The 25,000-nt window shown below is 38.7% G+C and overlaps 1 protein-coding gene across 9 annotated transcripts in view; it reads left to right on the top strand.

The window, feature by feature from the left end:
- ZNF536 (zinc finger protein 536) overlaps nucleotides 1-25,000 on the top strand; it is a 352,862-nt gene that overhangs the window by 52,423 nt on the left and 275,439 nt on the right. For 7 of the 9 annotated variants that reach the window (XM_054169947.1, XM_054169943.1, XM_054169944.1 and 4 more), the window contains exons 2-3: nucleotides 3,425-3,503; nucleotides 17,101-17,171. The exons of 1 other annotated variant lie outside the window; for it this stretch is intronic. The gene's annotated coding sequence lies outside the window, so the exon portion shown is untranslated. Of the gene's footprint in view, nucleotides 1-3,409; nucleotides 3,504-17,100; nucleotides 17,172-25,000 lie in introns of all 9 variants that reach the window. One more of the 9 variants, XM_054169948.1, reaches the window with a different exon arrangement.

The raw sequence follows: 25,000 nt of genomic DNA, 5'->3' as shown, positions 1-25,000 counted from the left end.
TAAACCACCCCAATTTGACCTAAGTGAATCTAAATTTGTTTCCATGTAGCTTGCTGCCTGTACCTTTTAAAATATCTGCTTTACATAGTCAGTGTCAAATGTGTTAGAATAATATTAGCACAGGTAAGTAAAATACCTTTTATAAGGCTCTAAATCATTTCTGCTACAGTTTAATGTGTAAAGCTACAGATTTTCCCAATTTGTTCGTAAGGTTATGTATCATAGACCTTAAATCATTTAAGGTTTTAAACCTGAGGGGTTCACTCACAGTCATGAACTGGAAAGCAGATTGCAGGAGACGTTGTCTTGCTGATCAGTGACACGAAGCCTCCAAACAAATCAGTACAGGACTTTAAGAGATGAAGCCTTACTGTGTTCTGTCTGTCATCAGAATTTATAAAGCATCTTAGTGAAAGCCCCTTGAGAATCATTCCTAGAATTTTGCAAGCCATGAGCATGTATGTAAAATCTGAATTATTTTTTTTCCCCTTTTTTTAAACACAAGTAGCTTTGTAACAGCACAGAAAAAAATGTAGTCTACGAAGTCAGCGTAGGAGTACTAGGAACCTGTTGAGTGAGATAACATCTTTTTGAAACCTAACAGTGTATTATCTTCTTTGTTTCTATTTCTTGGCTTTCCTACATTGAACAAACTGCAAGTAAACACTAGGTACATCTTGAGGTTTTAAGACCTCAACAACAGCAGAAATTCCAGACAAACAAGCTGTCACTGTTTTTAGACACTGTGTGACTGAAAATGTTGGATGGGACCTATGTTTATATGTAGCAGTCAAAGGGATTTATTTTTCCTTTGTGTCCAAACATTGTAATAGAAATTCACTTATTTGAATTCTGAAATGGTATGGATTTGGGAAGACTAAACCTGATGAGAATATTTGTTTAAAAAACAATATACAAAAGGTGGTTGTTCTCTCCAGGTGCTTAGCTTGACTGCCCATTGGATTTACTTCCAATGTCGTTGGGTATGCCCACAGGAAACAGGGTACCAGACCAGAGTAATGGCTTGTAGGTGCTCACAACCTGTTAGTCTGAATACTGTAAAATGTGTGATGAGAAGACAGACTTTGCCTTTTCAGGCCTTATAATTCAAGTGTAAAACCAGAGACAATTGACATGTAAAAGAAGACTAGGCATGAGAGAACAAGAAAGTGTTCCTACACTTGAGGAACTGGTGATGGCAAACCACGTCTGCTGCTGAATTGTTAGCAGTTAACTGTGGAAATGTGAGTTTCAAAGGAAGGATTTGAAGCTTTTACTGGGGTAATTCTCCTATGTCAGAGAAGTTGTAGAACTGTCGCTTGGAAAACATTTCAGAGCACCTGTTAAAGACTGGTTCAACCTGCAAGTGATGGGGAAGGAGTGGGAATGAGGAAATGTTGTGGTAGACCATCCAAAGGAAAATAAGTAGCTTGCATTTGGTGTGGTAGAGAAACTGAAGGAGTGAGCAAGGGAGGTGACATGGACAAAGCAGGACGTTATGCAGTAGTATTTTGCACTGGACATAATTGGGACAAGGTGAAGTTTGGAGAGATCTTAAAGGATATATGTGGAGTGTTGTATTGGTATTGCACTAGTGGAGGACTGTGGTGTTTAGTAGTGAACTCCTAATTGGCAAAATGATTTAATATTGTTTTCATCATCAATAGGAGTCCTCAATTAATTTAGTTTTTTTAATCCCTCAAGTCAACAAACAGCGTTGGCCAGCAGTGTGATCCTGCCAGTGATGAGCGGTTTAAACCAATTGAAGTAAAATGGTCAAACTCTTAATTATTTCACACAGAATCACAGAAAACATCTGGCTGGAATAGACCCCAAAGACCATCCAGTCCAACCCTCAACCCAGCACTGAAGGTTCAGCACTAAACCAAGTGCCAGGTCCACACCTCCAGGGATGATGACTCCACCACTGCCCTGGGCAGACCATTCCAATGTTTGTTAACCTTCTCTGTGAAGAAGTATTTCCTAATAGCCAGTCTAAATCTACCCTGGCACAACTTGAAACTGTTTCCTGTCACTTGACACCAAGGAGAAGAGGCTAGCCCCCTTCTCATTCCAGCCTCCCTTCAGGTAGTTGTAGAGAGTGATGAGGTCTTCCCTCAGCCTCCTCTTCTCCAGACTGAACAACCCCAGCTCCCTCAAATGCTCCTCATGGGTCATGGGCTCCACTCTCTTCATGAGCCTTGTTGCCCTTCCCTGAACATGCTCCAGCACCTCAATGTCCCTCTTGTAGTGGGGGGCCCAGAACTGAACACAGTACTTGAGACGTGGCCTCACCAGTGTTGAGTACAGGGGAATGATCACCTCTCTGTTTCTTCTGGTGACTGGTTCACATACAAGTCAGGATGCCATTGGCTTTCTTGGCCACTTGAGCAGACTCATATTTAGCTGACTGTCAGCCAGTACCCCCAGGTCCCTCTCTGAGTTGCAATTTTTCAACCACACATCCCCAGGTCTGTAGCTTACCATGAGGTTGTTGTGACCCAGGTGGAAATGAAGGATGGAGTTCTGTACACCCTGACAGCTACAGCCTACCTCTAGGGTTCTGCATGGAAGTCAGTGCTTCTCTGGGAAATAAGTGTGGGTAAGGTGAAACCCTAAGGCTGTGGTGCTTGAACTGGGGTTTCAGAGCCAGAGTCTGCTGTATGAAACAGTTTAGTTGATGTAGATGTACAAAGTGTATTATTTAGAAGTGACCTTTAATTTCATTTGTTAGACAGGCAAAGGAATAAACATAGTTAGAATTCTCAGTCATAAATTCTTCAGATTATGGCTTCAGTTGAGTGAACTTTACTTTGCTCTAAGAACGCCCTTTGTTTTTGTTTCTATTTTGCTTACTAATGTAATGGCCCTAAATTCACTACTGACAAATATCTTGGAAGTATTCTGGCTTGGCTTTTACTGCTGGCTCTTATCTCTTTTAAGTAGGGTTTATTAGATGAGATCATCTACAAGGGACTTATTTCTGTTATAAAATGGAATTAAAAAAAAAAAAAGTAAAAATACAATTAGTAGCTGTTCCCTTTTTGCTCAGTTTTAAAGATTAGAATATCAATGTCAAAGAAAATAACTGGGTTTCTGGACTATGCTCTGCAACTTTTGTTTTATCCTGTTTTGTCCTGTTTTGCTGCACTGTCTAGGGGAAAGGATCAGAAGAATTTCATTCTGTTCCTCAGCATTATCTCGAGGAGAGGTTTTCCCTCTCAAAACAATCCAGAACTGAAATAACTTTTCAGTTCCCCAAATGAAATGACCACCCAATACGTATGTTATGAAATATTCTAAATACTCTCTGTTGTTCTGTAGATTGACTGCTTGAGGTGGCACTGCAATATTTTAACATAAATGTCTGATTCAGACACTGAGTCTTGACATACTAAGTTTCTCACAGGTTTTATTTTTACAGTTGCGACCTCCAGTACCTGTCCCCTGTCTTTTAAGGACTTCTTCAACCAGGAAACAGATTCATCAGATAAGAGTAACTGGTAAGAATACTTATATTGTCCTCATTAAAATTTTGTTCTGCTTATGGAGCTGAGCTTTTATGTTTGTTTGGTTTTTTTTTTTCCATATTAGAAAACACATAAAAATGAGATACATAAATGAGATTTCAAAATCTGTGGTTTCTTTGCCTCTTCAAAAATACTGTGTTTGTGTCTCTAGCAAAACTTTTTATTACAGTTCTTTCAGGGTTTAGCAAGCTACAAATAGATGTTAAAAGGAATATATCTGCTTGGTAAAATCATGAGCATTCATCTTATGCAGTTGATATGTAGTATTTGTGTTAGAGATGAATCATCATTTATTATTATATCAACAGACTGCTGATTTAAAAAACAACAAAAAAAATCCATGGCACTCATGATTAAATTAATTCTATCACTTTTTGTTGCCTTTTTTTTTTTCCCCTCCCCATAAGTTCAGTAGAACATCTTATGCATATTATTAAGAATCATATTCTGTTGTATATTAGCATGAGAAGAACACCCATGAAATCCAGTGGGTGGAGGGGTGTACTACATTGTACATGTGATTTTCCTCTGAGCTATTCCAGTGGAGTAGAAGAAAAGCCCCTGCAAAGTCTGAGAAATCAGACTGGTGTGGAAATTGGTGTGAAATCAGAATTGGGTTATTTGGCCCTCAGTTTGCAATAAAAGTCTAGCTTTCTAGGAAATAACCAATAATTAATTCTACATTCTCCATGCATTAACTCATTCTTAAATAAAAAATTTCTGAGAGCTTGGTCTCCCAAGTCAAATTCTTGTGTTATTTCATTATCATCGTTGTTATGCTGGATTGTCCACTCATTTTTATGTCCTGCGAATCAGTAGAAACTATGTGATTCAGAGGAATTGGGAAGATTTATAGTTGGTGTAAGTGAGAGGACATTCAGTCATATTAAAGCTTCAAGACTGCAAATGCATAAGCAGGTATTTGAATTACTGATGCTAATGGAATTACTCACGTGAGTAAAGTTAAGCATAGACCTAAGTGTTTTCAGGATTGATTGTACTTATGAATTTATATAACTTAAGAATATGGCTCACAATTTAAGAAACTTCCTAATTGAATGTGAGCTGTTGGATTTTATTCTAGGCAGTTGACTCAGAAAGAATTACAGTGACTTGATTCTAGAATAATTCCATCAACTTCAGAGAAGATAGGTGGATTTTCAGTGCTGTAAATAAGGATGTAGTTTGACCAATTCGCTTCGCTGATCCCTCCTAATATCAGGAAATTCTTGCCAGAGTGCAGGGATGAGCACAGAACTGGACAATTAGTAATACGAATGGTTTCAATCAAATGGTTAAACAGCTCAGCAAGGACGTGGTTCCTTTTGTAATAGCATTTGGAATCCAAATAAAACCATCTGAGAGATGTGCTGTTTGTTGTGATGTTAATGAAGGAAACAGAAAACTCTCAACGTATCTTGAATTTCAGGGGGGGTGTCATCAAGCTATTCTAGGTTTAAAATTCCAAGCCAACAAACTTAAAATACACATGCAAGGAGCTCATACTCAATTCTAATTAATAAAGCTTACCTTTCTCTTGACCATGCCCATTAGAGGTCATCATGTAAACTGTTTAAATTGATAGTAATATTCTGCACCACAAAATTAATTTTACATTGTATACAGTTTTTATTGTGACTTTATCTTGTTTCAAAAGTGCTTACTTTCTGATTTTGTGGATATTACTGACTGGATTACTTTTATTTTGGTTTTTACACAACAGTTATATTAGAAATTTGCTGTTTTATTCTTACCTTCTTAGTAAAAATCCTTTTATCACACAATGGGTAATTTATATCCATTACCAGCCCTTTCAATCCTTTTCAGTGGTGCTGTCAGTGCCTTTGGCACAGTAATGATTAATGTGATCTAATAATAGTGTGCCATTATATTACCTTAGTAAAACATGTACCAACATCCTATTCAGATCTACCAAATTCATAGCTTCCTATAATATTTTTGTTGAAAGACAGGATTACTATTTTTCAAAGCTGATTTTTTTTTTTCCCCCCTTTCCTTGGCTTTAACATATTTAATGAAATTCACAATTCTTTGCCATGGTAATCTTTGTGCATGCATTTGGGCTTGATGGGTGAATTTTATATCATTCTGCATTATTATGATTTGTTAGGCAAATTGTTTGACACATAAAGAGAGCTATGCATTACATTGTTTTGTGAAGGGTGTGTTTTAAGTATTCAGTACCTTCTGATTATTCTGCTGCATTTATCATAGGGTGTGCATTTACATTGTAATATTCAAGAATAAGCATTTGGGGTAAAAATATGGCTGTCTTTCTGCATTTTTACCCAGATACTGCCACATACTACTGCAATTTCTGTGCTCCTCTGCCCAGCAGTACAAGTTTTGGTTACAGTTGCCTTGCTGTAGTCTTCTCTGGCATTAGGAAACTGCAAAAGGGTGTCCAACTGGGAGCTAGAAACTGGGATTGTGCAGTGCTATGTCTGTGGCAGCTATGGCATTGCTTGAGCTGAAACTCCAGTAGCCAGGTAGTACCAGTCCACCACAGAAATTTTGGTGACAATATTGGTGCTTGTGAAAGCGTTGGGGTTGTGTATATATGGCTGCCTTCCAGTCATTCCAGTTAGGTACCTGATGCTGTGTGGGAGTTTGCTGCTGCTCTTGCACTGAGCACCAATTTCCTCTGGTTCTCTGCAACAGGAGGGACCTTAGTCAAGACACTCTTTCATCAGTTTAATAGTGCTCCTATTCAGCATGGCTTGAGAGTTTGGATAACACTGCATCTTAGGAAAGCAACTTAAATCTTCATCACCCAAAGATGCCATTATTGCAGTCAGGGAGTCGCGCGCTTAACTCTGTCACAGCAAAATCAAAATGAAACAGCATGTCCACATTTTAACTCTACTTTGTGATGTTCTGTTAAATACCTACTCACACTGTTTCATCATACCACAATAAATAATGAATGAGAAAAAAAATATTTTAATCTTGTCAATACTGGCAATGTCTAAACCGAAGGCAAGTGTGTGTATGCATTTATGTGGATTCCTTATTTGATTTAGGCTAAGCGATACAGCTGGAACATGATTTGAAATATGCAATCAATGTAAACGAAGAAAAATATTTTGAATGCAGTGTATAAACTGTGTGGTTCTTTAGACATATTTTTAGGCAAAGGGGGGGGGGGGAGGGGGAAGATGATGATTGTCGTACCATATAACAATACTACTACTACTGGAAATACACGCATCAGCTTTATTTGCACCAGCACCAGAACAAGAGGACACAGTCTCAAGCTGCGCCAGGGTGGGGTGACCTCATTGCTCTCTACAACTACCTGAACGGTGGTTGTAGCCAGGAAGGGGTTGGTCTCTTCTCTCTAGCAACCAGCACCAGAACAAGGGGACATAGTCTCAAGCTGGGCCAGGGGAAGTTTAGGCTCGAAGTGAGGAGAAAGTTCTTCACAGAGAGAGTCATTTGTCATTGGAATGCGCTGCCCAGGGAGGTGGTGGAGTCACTGTCCCTGGAGGTGTTCAAGGTGGGATTGGACGTGGCACTTGGTGCCATGGTCTAGTCATGAGGTCTGTGGTGACAGGTTGGACTCTATCTTTGAGGTCTCTTCCAACCTTGGTGATACTGTGATAGGGGAGGTTTAGGCTGGATGTTAGGAAGAAGTTCTACACAGAGAGAGTGATTGCCCATTGGAATGGGCTGCCTGAGGAGGTGGTGGAGTCACCATCATTGGAGGTGTTCAGGAGGAGACTTGATGGGGTGCTTGGTGCCATGGTTTAGTTGATTGGGTGGTGTTGGATGCGATGATCTTGAAGGTCTCTTCCAACCTGGTTTATTCTATTCTGTTCTATTCTATTTTCTGCCATAGTAAAGACAGTCTTAAGCCTTGGCCATTTAAATCCAAGGTATTTTTCTCTCTCCCACATAGCTCATTCTTGATGAAATAACAAGAGATGGTGGGGTGGGGGTGGAATGAACCCTGATATCTTGGTTTAACATTGTATTCAAAACATTTAAAGTTGAATAAGACACTTCCCTCTTTTTATTAATATATAGTAATTTAGTAAATGGAAGAACCTTTCATGAAGAAATCTCCACAATCAGTTTACAAATGGAGATAGAATTTGTTAAAGCTCCAACAGAGCTGTACCTGTCTTGAGCTAGAGGTGCTTTAGGTTGCGCTGCCTGCCACTGGACTGTATAGTGTACAAGACTGCATTTTATCTTACTGCTTTATTACTTGTGGATCCTGCAGCTGTGCTAGTCAGGACCAAGTTGGAATGAAAAGTGGTGGTTTCCTTTCTTTTTTTTTTTGGCTGAGAATAGAGTGGTCAGTAAAATGTTCCTCCTTCCTCTCTTTATGTCCTCTCTTTAGACTGCAGATAGACTTTTCTGTGCTCTGAAGCATTTCAGGACCTCATTGGTTACTTCTTATGTTGTTTCTTTCAATGGGAGATTGTTATGTGAAGTTCAGAAGACACAGGTTCCTCTGGGGAGTCTTATGTCTTTTCCTTTAGTAAAGTGGGGATGGAATTTGGCAAATTTGCCAGTGAAGGACTATTTAGTCTGATGGGATTGAGGCTCTTTTGTGTCATCTCTGGGAGTATGGATGGTTCAAACAGGGAGAAGAGGATCCTATTGCAGCCGTGTAAGCTGTTGAACAGCACCATTACTGTTCACTGCCCTTGTTTTAGTCCCCTATCAGTATTCTGTACTGTGGTCCTTACCACACTTGGGTAGGTCAGGAAGTGGCCTAATTTCTGTGATTTTGGAAGGAAAGGCCTCCCAGTAAGCAGAGGAAGAAAAAGAAAACAAAATTTAAAAATCTTGGCCTAATTCTTGGAAGCTGGGAAAGCACAAGAGGAAAGTGTTTTTGGCTTTTAAAGGCTAATTTTGTCTCCTGTAAGGCCATCAGGTCAATGAGTAGAAGTGGCAACTGGTAATTTTGGGGTTATATTACTAGCCACTGAATTACTCTGTGACTTCAGTAATGAAACATAAATGTTCTGTCTGTTCCCCAGTGGGCATAATACCATTTACCTGTCTCAAAAATGCTTTGTAATTTAATTAACACTTGGAGTGCTCTTTGAGATCCTTAGATAAAAGCAGGCAAAATGAGTCAATTGTTACAGAAATCCCAATTTATCCCCATTTAAAAAAAATTACACTTTGTCTTGACTTTTTCAAACCTCAGATAATGTTTGATAGGAGTTTGGGGCTTTGTTTTTACTGGTCCTTAGAGTCACTTATTCTTAGTGATTTGCATAGGCATAGTGTAGGTATTACTTTTTTGTTCGACAGAGGGTTTTTGTGGATCATATATTACCAGTCCCTATGCTGGGAATCTGTTTCTGAGAGAAGCGTGTGTTTTCAGAGGAGAATTTGAGTTGTGCAAGAGATGTTCTGCATGTCTTCAACATATACCTTTTATTGTTTTAGAGGAAAGATTTCTTAGTTTTTAGTTCTGCACTGGGTGTAATAGCTTGGTCTTTGTTTCATGAAGTATGCCAGTATGTTGCTGATAAATTGCACGTGACCGTACTATTGTATCTGTAGCTATTCAGCAGTTGCATCTAATCACCACATCCTGTCATGGCCAGATCACTGAGCAATGACCAAACCAAGTATTCCATTTATACAAACAATCCCTTTCTGTAATTATGCACTGATCTTCCATTTGGGCTGATTCAAATATTTAATTGTGTATATATATTTTTGTTTGAATATCTACTTTGTAAGCCAGCTGAGATAGTTAAGTTGGTTTTCGGCATTCTCCTCTGACCTCCAATAAAGAACTTTCATAAAGACATGCAGGAACACTTGCAGAAGGAAAGCTGCAACATCACCCCCACCCATGCTTTCCATTTTATTTTGGAAGCAGCCAGATCTCTCTCTCAAATCACATACCTCTTTGCTCCTGGGTACCTAATTCATCGTCACGTTTTCCTTACCAGCTTCATCCATTCATGTGGAGTTTGCTGCCTATCACTCAACTTATTTTTTCAGAGGCTGTAGAAACAGCACACAGCTACCTGGATGCAGCTGGTCTCAAAGTAAGGTTCTTGGCAAAAATGTCTATGTTCACACATTTTCTCTCTTTTAATCTACTTTTTTGCCACTATCTTATTTTAAGTACTCAAAAGGAGTTTAAATGTGCTTTTAGATAAGCAGATAATCTCAACAAGCATCTTGCAGCTAGCAAAAATGTTGCACACCTGTTTGTACACAGCCATTATGCTAAGCAAGTCTGTCATTCCCTTCTGGTATTAACACTGCCATTATCTTGAAGTTTTAAGCTGTACTATTTGTGTAAGTGCGTAATAACACCTACAAGGGAGTTCATATCTTCTGTATTCTTCCCTTCATCTCCTTCAGCAGTTGTATCAGGAGAAGCCTTTTGGTCTTGCTTTGATAATTTAGCTAGTCTGATGCCATTATGACTGAAACTGAGGGCTGTCTTTCAGCTTTCATAAAAATCTGGAAGGCCAGAATAGCTGAAGTGACCTGCCAGTATTTTTTCACTGCGATACATGCTGCTTTTAAAATAAAATGCTATTTTTTTTCCCCTGACTTCCTTTTCTCTGTGAATTTTATTGCATCTTACTTTCCACCATATCTTACCACAAAAGTTTTGGAGGAGAGGTGGACTGGGACACGTCTGCGAAGTTCATACTTTTGCACAGCTGTAGTGACTGGTAACTGTGCTGGGAAGAAGTGCAGTAGCAATGTGGACATGTGTACATGTGTAAAGGATTTCCTGAGAGTACCTTGCTTTGAGAAGAGGTGAATGTGTGCAGCTGTAATGCTCAGTCAAAAAGCAGTAAGCTTTTCTCCCCTTCTGCCTCGTGCTCCTCCTCTGGAATATTACATTTTTACCAAAAGTGCAGCCGCATAAAAATAGAGGCCCATCTCAACTCTCTTAATGGTGATCTCAAGTGTTGCTTTGAATGGACATTGTCCTGTGAGCAAAACACTGGAGGAAAATTCTTGTGTTCCTTTTATTTCCTATGGGTTACTGCACATTGCATAGCTGACCAAATATGCCAAGACTATGGAAAAAGAGAAAATGACAAGATGACTCTTTCCCCAAAACAGTAAACACACATTGCAGCCTGGCTTCTTATTTGAGAATGCAAGATTTTACTTCTTGAATAACTACTGTATTTTAACAATAGGCATCAAGTGGTTGCTATGTGATACACAACAGTGTTTTTCATGAACTTTTGGCTGCTGAATAGGCCCAGCAAATATGGGTTCTTACCCTTTTAGTTTTCTGGGTCAATTCATTTTACACAAAGGAGGGAATGATAATTTGAGTTGTAGGCAGAGAATGTTTTCTTCACATGGTAGGAAAGATGAAAGCTGTTTTTATTTGATTTCTTTTTAAATTAAAAATTATAATTCTTTACAGAGTTAGAAATAATTATCTTATTACTAAAGGCATCTTGGTAGCTCGTTACAGAGTCTTTCTCTGTAAAATAATTGCTGATTGTCACTGCAAACTAAAAGCAGAGGAGGAGGGGAAACACAGAAATATAAATATATATGTAATGTGTATGTGTGGAAATGATTATTATTTTTCTGGATGTTATTTGATTATCTTAAAAGTAAGGAGCTGGGTGAATACTTCTTGTTAAATGACATTGGTCAATTACAAACCATAAAAAGGTGTTTTCTGAACTGCTGTTCTAAGTGCTGAGCCCTTTCCTCCTCAGGGGTCAGAGAGGACAGTGTCTATCAGATTTAGTTGGCTTCCTGATGGGACACCACATTGAGGATGCTTTTATGTTCTTAACTCCTGTTCTTCTGTTGTTGGAATCCCATGGAGCAGGATTTCTGAAAACTGGATTTAAAATCTGCGTGAGAGCAGGAGCTGACACTTGAAGATACAAGAGAGAGACAGGTGAGGTGGTAGAAGAGCAGGCAGGTGAGAACATCACTCTGATGCATAGGCTTAATGGAAGCTTATGTGGGGGAAGAAGGTCTCCAGAAGTAGCAATAAAGGAGAGGGTTTGGGATAGGGAGAGGAAGGGCATTCAAGTTATGAAAGGGATGGGAGAGAAATTATCTCCAGTTATGCAAAGATCGTAGAATCATTAAGGTTGGAAAAGTCCAACCATAACCCAACTACTGTGACCACTAAAATAGATCCTGAAACACCACATCTTAAACACTTCTTGAACAGCTCCAGGGATGGTGACTGCACCACATCTGTGGAAAGCCTGTTCCCACACCTCACCATTCTCTCAGTAAAGAAATTTTTCCTAATGTCCAACCTAAACTTCCCCTGGCACAATTTAAACCCATTTTCTCTTGTCCTATGGCTAGTTACTTAGGAGAAAAGACCAACACGAGCCTTACTACAACCTCCTTTCAGGTAGTTGTAGAGAGCAGTAAGATCTCTCCCTAGCCTTTTCTTCTCCAGACTAAACAACCCCCTCAGCTCCCTCATCTGCTTGTTGTATCACAGGCCCTCCAAACCCCTCACCAGCCTCACTGCTCTTCTCAGCATGCTCCAGGACTTCAGTGTCCTTCCTACACTACCCAGAATTGAATAGTTTTCAAGCTGTGGCTTCACCAGGGCCAAGTACAGGGCCACAATGACTTCTCTGCCCCTGCTGGACACAGTGTTTCTGATACAGGCCAGCAAGCTGTTGGCTGCCTTGGCCACCTGGGAACACTGCTGGCTCACATTCAGCTAGCTGTCCACCAGCACCCCCAGATCCTTTTCCATTGGGCTGCTTTCCAGCCACTCTTTCCCCAAGCCTGTAGCATTGCTTGGGGTTGTTGTGACCAAAGCGCAGGACTTGGTCTTGCTAAACCTCTTTCCACCCATCGATTTAACCTGTCCAGGTGAAGGATTCAAGGACCACTAAGGATAGGATGAGTGAAAGGTTATCATGCTCTTCTGCTGGGTGTTTCTAAACAAGATGTATCTGGACCAAATTAATGAAGAACACTGTCTGTGTAGCAAGTTCACCAAGGCTTTGGACAGTGGGTGGATGAACCATTGATGGTGTACTGCCTGCCACTGTCAGTATTATACTGGATTAGATACTTCAAGGAAAGTACAGTTCTAATTACTCTTCCTTTTGCTGTCTGTGTGACAGCAGCCGTCAGTGCTCACTGAAGTGCCACAATGAGACATGTTTTAAAATGAGAGAGATGTACAACATTTACCTGAGTATTCTGGCAGTTCATCCTCTAAGGCTCTTTTCTGATCCCCTCACCATAATGCCAGAGCACAGTTCTAGAGCCAAGCTCCAAAAGGGCTCCATTTCATGCATCTTTCCTTTAATCTGGACAAAATGTCACTGAATGATCACAGTGGTTGTAGTCTTCCATTCGTGCAATTTACATGGTTTCATTATCTTGAATATATTTACAGAATACCAATGATTGCTGCTGGGAAGGTTTGTGTTGGATGTTGCTGTTTTTCTGGGAAATAGTCAAGCAATTTCCACGTGCATTTACTGTGGCAAAGATTGTCTATCTGTATCAGCCAGCAAAGTCTAAGTGTTTCACCTTTCTTATAGAATTTACCTACAATGAAGACTCACTGTGTCTTAACACTCTCCAAACAATTCTCTGCTTCTCTCCCTGTTTGCCCAGTTGCCCACGTCTTAAAAATACCTATTGCCTCTTTTTGGTTGGGTTCATTACAAATCTAGTTTTGAGGGACGTATCTTTTTCTCTTTGGTATCAGACATTGGAAACCTGTCCCCCTTCCCAGATGATAATAGGGATTGCTTGCTTAGAAAAAAAATTCTTTCATGGATGGCATTTTATTTTCTTCTTCTTTTTTTTCCCCCCCCTCTTTCCTAGACATTTCATGTAAAACATTTATCATTGGCATAATTTTCACTCTCAAAGTCATATCAGACACAAAGCTGTCTTCAGGGCTATTTCTTCTAGTTCACTGGACAGCTGTTCTGCCTGAAAAGAAAGAAAAGATCATATATCAATCGAAGACTTCAGTAGAATCCTTATGTTCTTTAACTAATAGGAAAATCCTAACTGTGAGTTCTTGATCTTCTGACTTCTGCTTTTTCAGTGTCAGTGTGGAGAACTGCATTGATATATTTTACAAGAGTATCTTTTTTTTCTTTTCTTTCTTTTTTTTTTTTTTTAAATGTTTCTTTTGTGTGCTGTATTGATGCTTGGAAGGTGCTACAGACTCATCCTCACTGGTGACAGCCACATCATAAGCAAACAGTTTTCTTATCCCTGTGACTTGATCGATCCTCTTCTGAATGTCACTATGGGCAGAAATTAGTGCTATTTAGCAGAACCAGGGCTCTTATCTTTGCTCTGCTTGTGCTGAACTAGTGATTTCCAGTGAAAAAAGACTACAGGGCTGAAGCTATAGCCATCTTAGCTGGTACAGATGACAATATTTACTCATCATTCTGTATGTCTCTAACTCCATTATACTGAAACAAATAACAGGTAATACATTCCTTTTTTTGTTAATGAGTTTATTACTACTTATGTATTTCCCCCTAGTCTGTGATGCTAATTTAAAGAAGATTCAAAGTACATTCAAAATACCTTTCCTTAAAAAAAAATAAATATGCAGAATGCTTTCTGCACTCTCCCAAATAATGTCTGTATACAGTAACATAATATTTAGCATGTGTTCTTTCATCTCTAAGTGTGGAGAGAAACACGTTAAGTGAACTTGGGTGCTGCTGCCATTGTAGCCTAGGAGTCATTAGCTTCCAGAATGAAAACCCTGAGCCCTGATACAGTGTTTTCTGACCTTGTTTCCGTGCATGTTGAATGTTAGAACTTGTTTGCACAGATCATTGCAGCATCATGCAGGTAAACTAGAACCAAGCTGAAGGCTGATTGGGAGACAACTGTAGCCCAAGGGATCTGTTAAGCTAACTTGGACATTTTTGCACACGGGAAGGAAAAAAACCCCAAACTGAACTCCAAGTAGAGTTTTGTATCCGCCTATTGCTGATCTTCAAAGCTATTGTTAACAGTCTGTTACATGTTCATGCTATGTCAGTATTTGATGGGATTTTTCAGAGCCCAGTCAGTGCTATGTGGGGCTCAGTGATATAGAGATATTGCAGTGTTTTGATGTCTTTTACTGAAAGAGACCCTCTGTTCTCTAAGCCAGCAGTCCTTGGCTTTGGTAAGGCTTTGCAAGGGCCGCCTAGCCTGGATTATTTTATGTAGGATTGCAAGCAAAATTAAGGCATAAGGCAGCTAATTGTGCAGTGAAAATGAGGTATGAGAAAGGAAAGATGTGCCAGCACAATTGCAGTAAATTCTTGTATTTACATATACTTAAAGGTGTCCTGATCCAAAATTTCCTGAAGCAAATGAATGTATTGATTTTTTTTTAGCAGATCTTGGATCCTATTGCTTACCATATTGGATCAGAATATTGGGTCATCAAATGCCATTGATTATGACCAGGAGCAGAAGATTTAGAAGAAGAGGCAAGAAACCTGTGATCAGTCATTGCAGAATACTCTCCTTAAGAATATTGTAATAAGCAGGACACATGGCCAGTGTACGCAGCATGGTAGTTCCAAATGAAAGGAAAACAATGGGGATGATTTAATTCTCTTTTGCTTTGAAATAAAAAAAGAGAATCATTTTTATTTAATCAATATACTGTAGGGTTTGATGTATGGATGGAGACTTAACCACCAGTGGAATAATATTTCTGGTTAAGCATTTCTCATCAGGAACTTGTTTGACCTGTGAGCTGCTTCATTTTTTTAAAACTTAGATGTCTTTATTACAGAACTTCTAAAGATTGTTGCAGTGCCAGCATGGGGAGAGTGTGTGTGTGTTTCAATACAGATGCATCTTGTAGGAAAGGAGATAAACCTTCTCCTTGGTACATGGACGCAGAACATGATTTATCAAACATACTGGATTACTCTGTCTTTACAATAAAATGTACAGTGGATGTGAATTACTCTATCTGTATAGGATTAGAAACTGTTCTGTCTTGTATTAAAGAAGAGGATTACTCTGCAGATAACGTGCAGATAATTTACTTTTAGTGAGGCACTGCAGCTTGAGGACAGTGGAGTCAACTTTATGGAGGTAAAAGGAACAGGAACTGGTATGGAACAATATAGAGTAGTTGAGCACTCACAGGACATTCAGGATGACATCAGAAATACATCATTGTCTGTTTATTGAAGTCATTCTTTCTGTCATCCTAAGATGATATTTTTATTTTTAAAAAATAAAAATAATCTGTTGTAAGTGTTGAGTACTTTGACATGCACCAATTGTTTTGCATGCATGACTTGCAGCATTATATGCTGACAACTCATTTAAATGTGAAACATCTATAGATTATGATTTAGGAATTTTTCATCTGTTGATTTTAGAATTGAGGCTTTTATGAGTTCTTGCATGCATGGTCGTGCGTTATTTATATACAAAAGCAGACAATAATGAAAGAAGAATCCTAAAATATACTGCATATGGTTTTGTGATTAAGGTAGGAAATGCACAGCATATGAAGAACTACAATATGCATTGCATTTGATTTTAGGTGTGGCAGCAGCAATTATGATTTCATAACGGTGGGAGTAACACGACAGTTCAAAAGCACAGAGAGAAGATTATGTTTTTTTCATACATAACAATGTAAACTCCTAAAATAACAATGTAATTTTTACATTTCTCACTGGATATCAACATAATCCAATTTAGAACAATTTATTCTCAAAAGGTATGGTAAAAATAGATATATCATTCTGGAGTGTGGTATAATACATTAATTTTTATGAGTGAGTTATGAAGATGTACAACTCAGGACCTAGGATAAACATCATATTCCTTAATTAATCCATTACACTATGGCACATATGTGCCACTTTTATTACTCTAAAATGAAATATGTGGTAGGGGGGGGAAAAAAAAGCGCTGTTTTTTTTCCCCCTGTATTAGAAAACCTTTCTTCTAAAATCATAAAAAAAAGTACAGTCTGATGCACCAAACACTATTAATGAGTTAGACATCTAAATTCCTTGCAGACTTGTAAGATAAAGAGCTATCATCTTCTGGTAATCGCATTCAAATACATTCTTCAGCGCAAATGTTTTAAAGCTTGTGGGTGCCGTTCCTACGTGTTGAAGTGATTCCAGACCACTTATATTCCGGCTAGAGAATGCAGGTGAAGCTGTGATGGAGCAACAATAGAAAGGAATGAATAATAATAATTAAAAAAAAAAATCTGCCCCTTTATTATCTGCACATGCAAGATTTTACAGTTTCTGAAACTGCTCATAGAGATCTACAATGAACCTTTTTCTCTTATGGGTCTTCTTACAGCTTTCAGCTGACTTTCTCCTTTCTGCCCCATTATGCAGCCCCTGCAAATATGGTATGCTTATTTAAAGGGAAGGAAACTCCTAATTTGTAGAGGAAGGATGGCAAAATATCTGCTGCTTCTTAATTCCATTTGCCTCTGCTTAGGAGGTTGTTCACTTTGGCTCTGAGTGTCGGTGGGTGTCATGTTTTAAGCGCAAAGTTTTATTTACAAATGAGGATGAATATTAGTCTTCTAACTATAAATGTTTTGCATTTACAGTAAAGGATCTACAAGAGCTTTTGTCATCCGTTGATTAAAGAATTAAGCCTCGCCACACTCTGGCCAGCTAGGTAAGTTGTATTAGCCCTATAGGTCAAAGTCACTGTGTTTTGGGAAGGTGGAGTGATGTTCCTAACATCTGTCACTAGCAGAGGTGTCCAGGGCACATCCTGAAGAGACTCCAGACCTCCCTGACTTCCCGATCTACAACTTCTCCTCCCAGCAGTCCTTCTATCTGATTGTCTAGTACGGGAACTGTTTTCTTTCAAACTGTTTTTTCCTTCTCGTTTTTCTACGTTTTTCTATGCTAGATCTTAGTGCTGAAACAATTATTTGCAGCTTGCCTACTAAACTGTATCAGAATTTCCTAATATCGAACCTGCAAGTTTGTGAATGTATGTTTTGTGTGCCCAAGAGCAAACGATCTTTAAGATATCTATGTGAATGCATTTTAATGTGATTTTACAATGTTATGCTATCTGTCACCATCATTTAAAAAAATCTGATACTAATAGAATTTAGTGTTTGTCAGTTTACATTAAACTAAGAAGAGACATAAGACAACATAAACTAAACCACTATTAATGAAAAATAAAATAAAATTACAGATTGGGTATTGAAGACATGAAATGTAATATAAATTAGCACAATACAAAGAAATACCCTTTTTTTGCTGTCTCAGCAGTAGAAGAATAGCACTGCTTTTGTCCATATGTCTGTGTCACCAGGTTTTTATTTCTTTTGTGTAGTCATATAATAGAATGTGTTGAGACATATTATCCTCAACTTGTGTAACAACCTACAAATACTGATTGCAGTTTGAGCTTGTTATGGAAAAGTATTGCCCTGTGGATTGAGAAAATGACCAACAGCGGACTATAATCTATGAAGCTGAGAGTAAAATTGCCAACTAGAGGTCATTTTTCAAACCAAGGGGCAATAGTTTTCTACTATAAACTGAATATTACAGTCAGTATATGTTTTATTAAACCATTTAAGAAACTTGGGAGCACTTTCATTTAAACTTCTTGCTTGATGTGGCTCAGAGAACGGGCCCAGGGCAGCTCACAAAAGAGGCCTGGCATAGTTTCTGTAATAAATATTCTGTATACTCAGTAATTATGAAGGCTTTAGGGCCTTAATGGTGAATGGCCATATACTGCCATCATTCCACATCCTTAGCAGCATCTGAACTCACAAGATTTGTGTATAAGAATCAGTGTGGACTGGTGTTTCTCACTGTGATACTATGACAGACTAGGGCCAAACAGTCTGAAAGATTAAAAGGAAAATGCCTTTTCCCTTCTCCATACTCTTTCATTGTTTTTCTTTTCTGCTGAAGCATGTAGACAACAGGTCTCTTTACTGGCACTCATATGGGGCTAAATGCACACTGCTTTAGTCAATAAGGGAATTCCCATTCTGTAAAAACAGAATGAACAGTAACATGCATGAAACTAGTGAAACCTTGGTCGTCCTCCTTCAACCCACCTTGCATATTCATAAAAAGTTCTGTTGCCCTGTGCCTGGGAAACAGAAGTGCTTTTGGCAGCTATTGGTCTAAGCGACTTTTACTGTTAGTAGACTGTCAGTACAAAATCCTTGGTGAAGATCAGTTGTTAGAAAGAGTAACAGGGAGTTCAAGCCTCTCTGCAAACTAGGTGGGTCAAAGAAAAATGAGAAAGACCATTGTGGTTTGGGCAGAAGTGAGTCAAATAAAATTGGTCACCTTTTCCTAAAGAATCCCTGATGGAAGTGTTTTGCCTAGAACTTCTTCTGGGATCTCTCCTTAGCTTTTCTGCAAGCTTTGCTGTCAGCTTGTCTGTCTTGCAGGACTTCCAATTTTCTATTTTGGGGCAAAGCTCACAGACTGTGGTTTCATGGCATGAGCATGTCCAATACTGCTTTGTGGTCATCGGTAAACATGTTTAAGTTGCTGCCTAAGTTGCAAGTTCACTTGTCGCAGTTATGCATGTAAATTGTGCAGTCACATAACCATAATTAGAAACTGCTATCTGCAGTTGCCAGATTAATGCATAGTTCAAGGTATATCGTGGGCAAATCACACACAAAATTTCTTTTTGCCCTTTGAGTTTTTGAAATCCAGATTTCCCATCCATATGTGTGTGTATATATTATGCAGACAGACATAATTTTCTAATGGTCATAATTTTAAAGGTCTACATAAAACTTTGCCACCTCAGTAAGGCTGATGGATTAGAATAATAAAAATTGGAGCAGCAAAAGTCCTGTTATACATCTAGTCCATCTTTTTGACATTACAGGATTGTTCCCTACAGGGTATTTTCTAATACTTTGAATGGAGCAGATTTAAATGGTCCCAAGCAAAGAAATTCCCATTAAAGTTTCACAGATATAATTCAAAGGATGTTTTTTTTCTGACACTTAAATTAAGCAGTTTACTTTCCTATGTTGGTCAGAACTTCAGGGACCTGTCCTGTGTGCCTCTGCTGGGTGTTTCCATGCTACTAAATATTTGCTCTTTTCTCTTATCTGCGTAACATTGTCTCTGGGCAGATCATGAGGTTTTGTTTTGGTTTTCTCTCAAACACTATTGTAGATCAAAAGACAGGGCCAAATGAAGATGTTTCATGTATTTAATAATATATACACACTCTATTCCATTATGTATCTAGTCTGTGTTCATTTCTAGGGGGATGTTGTTTAGAGGTCTGTATTGGACACTGTAAAAGCATATAATTAATCTCATTTTTAGCAACGCTCTTGCAAGCTGAAGGTGTAGAAATATAGGGTTATTAGTTTCTAGAACAATTTTATTATGCACTTTCCATTTTGATTGACAACTATTAGTATTTTAAGATGACAGAACTAAAACTTAGCTGCCAGATAGCATCAAACACAGTGTATGCTAAGTAAACAGAAGCATGTGAGCAGGATAATATTTATTGTATAGTTACATAGCAATGTAGGAAGCAACTAGAATTTTCATCCAAGAAGAATATTTGATATTTTACGCTCTTTAGAAACACAAACATGGGATTGAACTTCGCACCCTCTTTCCTCAGGGTAGCACGCAGGTTTATTGCCTATCCTGACTGAGTTGTTTTCAGAAGCTTCCATTCTTCATTGTCTTCTTTTTCCCCCCCTCAAATTCCTCATAAGGAGAGGACTAGAAGGTACTTCTGAGATTAATTTTATAAGTCTTCTCCTTTACCATTTGATGGTTTGCCTTGCAGCTTCAGCCAAAATTTGTACAGAACCCTTCATATCCATTCCTTTGCCCAGAGAGCTTGATTGTCCCAAGTAGTTGAAAGTCTGGAGGGGCAACAAGAAGTGTGCAATAGGAGATTCTTGAGCAGAAGGATGATGCCTCTGTGAGAATTGGTGGGACTGATATTTTTCACCAATTTTTGTTCTTGGGGGTAAATTACTTTTCCCAGTAATGGGACATAAAGCATCCCAAGAGTGGGGTGTTTTTATTTTCCCCTGAGCATGCCTTTACTTACAGTGCCTGACTCACAATGGAGCTATTGGGCAGCACCTTTAAACAGTTGTAGTTTCTAACTGCAATTAGAGTGTCTTTAAACACAAAATTGTACTAAAAGAAAATGTCATAAAAAATGCTATGAGATCAGGTAATGTCTGGTCAAGATCAACATTCATTCCTCAAATATAGTACATTACTGTTGGAAAAATCTTCTTTCTTAAGGGTGAGTGGTTGACTGTTGTAGCATTCATCCATTCCTTCCTTGAAAGTGGCTTTCCAATAGACTTGTGCTTGGCATCAAAAAATACCAGTCTTAAAATACTTATTATGAATCTCAATTGGTGGGAGCACTGAAGGTGCTGGTGGAAGTACAACTGATGAGTTGTACTTCTTGTTTAAGATCATTTGCCATTGTGTCTTATGTACTTGTGAATTGTTACCAGTCCTGTTACCAATCTGTCTCATCCCTTCTTGACTATATGTAATGCTCATGGTTCCTTTCTTTTGGGCATTAATATTCACGTTTCAGAATGATACATCCAATGCCTGGCCTCGCTCTGAGGGAACAGTGCTATGTTATGGTGGAATAAAGCATCACGATGTCTTAGGTAAATAAGCCAGTCGACATGGGAAGAGAAACCTTCATCTGTCCAAAAAAACAAATGGAGAGGAGAAGCTGTAGTGCACAGTTGCCATCAAAAACAAAGGCACTACCCAGTAGAGTATAAATGAGGAAACATGCCATATACATCCACAACTGTAGTTTGAGTCAGGGTGGTTATATGGGGTTTGGATTATATTAAGCACCCTTTCAGGTTACCTTCCTGGATTTTGCAGGCAAGATTCCTGTAAGCTCTAGTATAGCCCAGTAGACTGCCCAGTGCAAATTGTAATGCTTTGTTCTGAGATTCAGGAAGGACTGTGTCAGAGATGTTACACAAGAGGACTTCAACTACAGTCTTAGATTGTTAGGGTCAGAATTTCCGTGCCAGCACTGTTTCAAGTCGAGCGTCTTTGTCTATGTAACTCAAATGCTTGCCTAGGGATGGCATTGATATTCAATAGGATCTTCAAATGCATCAGAGATCAGATAGAAAATATGTATATATTGTATCTGTGTATTGCATGTGGCAGCTAGGCACAGTAATGGAGTAATGCTTTAATATATACAATATCTTTATTATATAGTCAAGTGGAAAAAAGTGGATGTTTCTATTTATCAGTTTGTTGGGGGGTGTGTGTGTGTTTGGTTTTTTTTTTTGGTCTTGGGTGTTTCTATCTTTGACTGATACAAATATTTTGGAGTCTAAACATATCTCCACAATACTGTTGTGTCTTTGTTCTGGATTTCTTTCATCTCAACTTATCAACACAGTATATGAGCCATTTTATCCTACAGTGTGATCATCATCCTGGTGTGTATTTGCTCATTAATGTCAGGTTAAGATCTAAAGAAATACGAAAGTAGAAGTGATTTCTTTCTTATTTTTTTGTACTAATTTTTTTTTTTTAATACTAATAAGGATGGAAATAGGAAAACTACAATACTGTGGCTTTGAGGGGGGGGAAAAAAAGCATACACGTTTCCCTGCAAGTACTGTACTGTTTCCAGACTTTGGTCTGGAATATGAAATTAAATTTAAATATTAGTATTTAAGATGACCTTACAACAAAACCTTTGACCAAATCTCTCTTTGTAGAATAATAATTATTAGTTTTGGTACCATATATCCCTTAAAAAGAAATGTATATGAAATGCACATTCTAATCTCTGGATTTTTTTTCACTGAATGGACTGATTTTTTTTCCATCCATCTCCACTGTGTAAGTTTATGAATGGTTGTTTTTATATACCTGATATTCATAGTGAAAAAACTTTGTAATGAGAAAATACTAATGGAAAAATGTAAGACCTAATTCTTATTTTTTAAACAAATTTTGGTTGCTAATGGGACATGCAATTGTTAAAGGAGCTCCCCTATCATCCCCCCACCCCCCAACCATATAGAACTAAAACAAGTTTCTGGTTTTCAACTCAAATCTGAAGTTTTCCTTGAAGGGTTGAGGCAGAAGGGGAGAGGGATACATAAGTGGGTCAGGTAGAACGCAGTTCACACATTAGGCTTTGGGTATTTTGTCTAACTTCAGATGTTGAGAACCCTTAACAGTTGCAGCATACTGCTCTCCACTAACTAAATAAGCAGAATCTTGGTCGTATACAGCAGAAAATGTCCAAGTAGCAGCACAGGGTGAGTGATTTGGGGTTCATTAGGACACAACTGAGGCTAACCCACAGTATGTCCCATGGGGAATGACTGGGCACTGATCCTTGTGCTGAGAACAAGGGTCAGAGGATGTTTCAAAGTAGAGCAAAACCTTGAAGCATAAGAGGAACTTGATGCATGCAAGTCATTTCAGGGAGGTCAGCTGCATGTTGAAGTCTTGTTCAGACTGCTTTTCCCCTCACCCACCCACACCCCTTTAGCTAAATCATGTATCCATTTCATTTACACTGATTATTCCTCAAAAGTGTTCTTTCCTTTTGTGGGGACAAACTACCACCCATTAGGCTATAGAGTAATAAAACATTAAAACATAAATGACAGAATTTAGGGGTAGCATTTAGACTTTTCTAAGCTAACTGTTCCTATGTTGCAAAGTTGTTTGGGACTGTTTTGGGTCAGAACCAAATTCTCATCTTTAACATATGTACCTATAATAAGGTGTTTAGCAGCTATGACTTTGTAATTTCAGTCCTTCCTGAGAACCATCACATCTGCCTCTACTTGCTGCTTTATTGTTTTTAAGAGCTGTCAGTTTTCAGCTCTCTTCAGACTCTTTCCTCAACAGGAGGAGGCACAGAGGTCTTGTTTCTTTTTTTCTGCATTCAGAATATTAAAAAGAAAGAAGCCCACAGTCTAGCTCTAGTGAGCTGGGTTTATTGCAGTAAATTGGCATTGTAGGGCACATTCTTTCCAACATCTTGAAGTTTTTAGCAAGTCTTTTCTCTCATTTGAAAACTAACTGCAATACTAATTTGTATTTTCCTAACCCTGTTCTAGTGTGCTTTTAATAATGTAGCCAATCCTGTGTGAAACCTTGCAGCTTTGTTTACAACAAGTTTAGGGTTTTTTTTGGTTTGTTTTGTTTTGCTTTTTAAACTGCAAACTATACCTTTGCAGTGTTTCAGTCAAATTTAGCAGTAGGCACTGCTTTGATTTGGGTAAAACTCGTGGCAGAAAAGCTCCAGAAAGTACAAGTTGATCTAAGGCATTTTTGTACTGTCCTACTTAGGTGTACATTTTAACTTCTGTTTATAACAATACTATTTATTGTTATGTTAAGACTCTGTGGATGTCTCAGTCTTGGGGATTGAAGGTCCTCTCTAACTGATAGCCATTGTCAGTGCGAACTTTTCCAGATTAGCCAAATACTTTACATCAAGCAACTGACCTTCCAGCCGTGGCATTTATGCTAAGAATATCAATTTAGTTACCAATTAAAATAGTATTGACTTTTTAATAATAGTTTGTGTCGCCTTTTATGCTTGGTGCTGTATGAGACAAACTTGCACAAATATTCAACGTGATATAATCTCTCTCCCTGGAAATAGCACTGTGAGAACAATATTTTCCTGGAGACTGTTGACATCTACTTCAATTAAGATTAGTTTAATCATAAATTAAATATTTCAAATTATTTTTCTGAGCAGTTCAAATCTCCATGTACTCTCACAGTTCCTGTAGCACGTAGCAAGCCACCTTTGTTCAAATGCAGCCCCCTCTTTGGAAAGGGGAATGGTGTGGCAAATGTACTCTGTTGAAAGGGCCTAAAATAGCCAAGTGGGACTCCGCTCGCACTTCCTCGCTTTAAGCCAGCCCTCCAACTATGACACATAAGAGTAGTAATAGCACTGTGGCAGTTGACATCATCTCCAGCCTCCTCCTCAGCACTGTGTGCACTCGGAGGAGACCTTTTTGGTACCACCAAACATGCTATGCTCATGATGTTGGGTGGGAGCCACTGGGCTCACCTAGAGCATCTTGCATTTTTGTAAGCTAGCCAGACTGGGCAGAGGCTGTGTGGGGGTATGTAGACTTGGAACCATGGGTATGTGGCAACCCCAAGCTGTGCATCCAGGATGGGAAACAGTCTTTGCTCGTGAGACCCGGGGTGCTGCTGGGTGGGTTGAGTGCTTTCATGAGCGAGCCTGTTTTGAGTAGCATCCAGTAAAATCTAAGATGGCAACTTTGGAGTGTCCTGTGGTGATGGATGGAAGCAGAGGGAATTAATCCACTGTGTGAGGACCAGTGAGAGGATACACAGTTGAGGGTTGTTGGTCTCTTAAAATCAGGAGAGAGGCATTCCTTCCTTCCTCTGCACTATTTGCCTTAAGAAATCATTAAATCATCTCTCTTGCAAATAACTCCC

The sequence above is a fragment of the Dryobates pubescens genome, chromosome 19, assembly GCF_014839835.1.
Source record: "Dryobates pubescens isolate bDryPub1 chromosome 19, bDryPub1.pri, whole genome shotgun sequence".
NCBI lineage: Eukaryota > Metazoa > Chordata > Aves > Piciformes > Picidae > Dryobates > Dryobates pubescens.
This window is presented reverse-complemented; position numbering and strand designations above follow the sequence as displayed.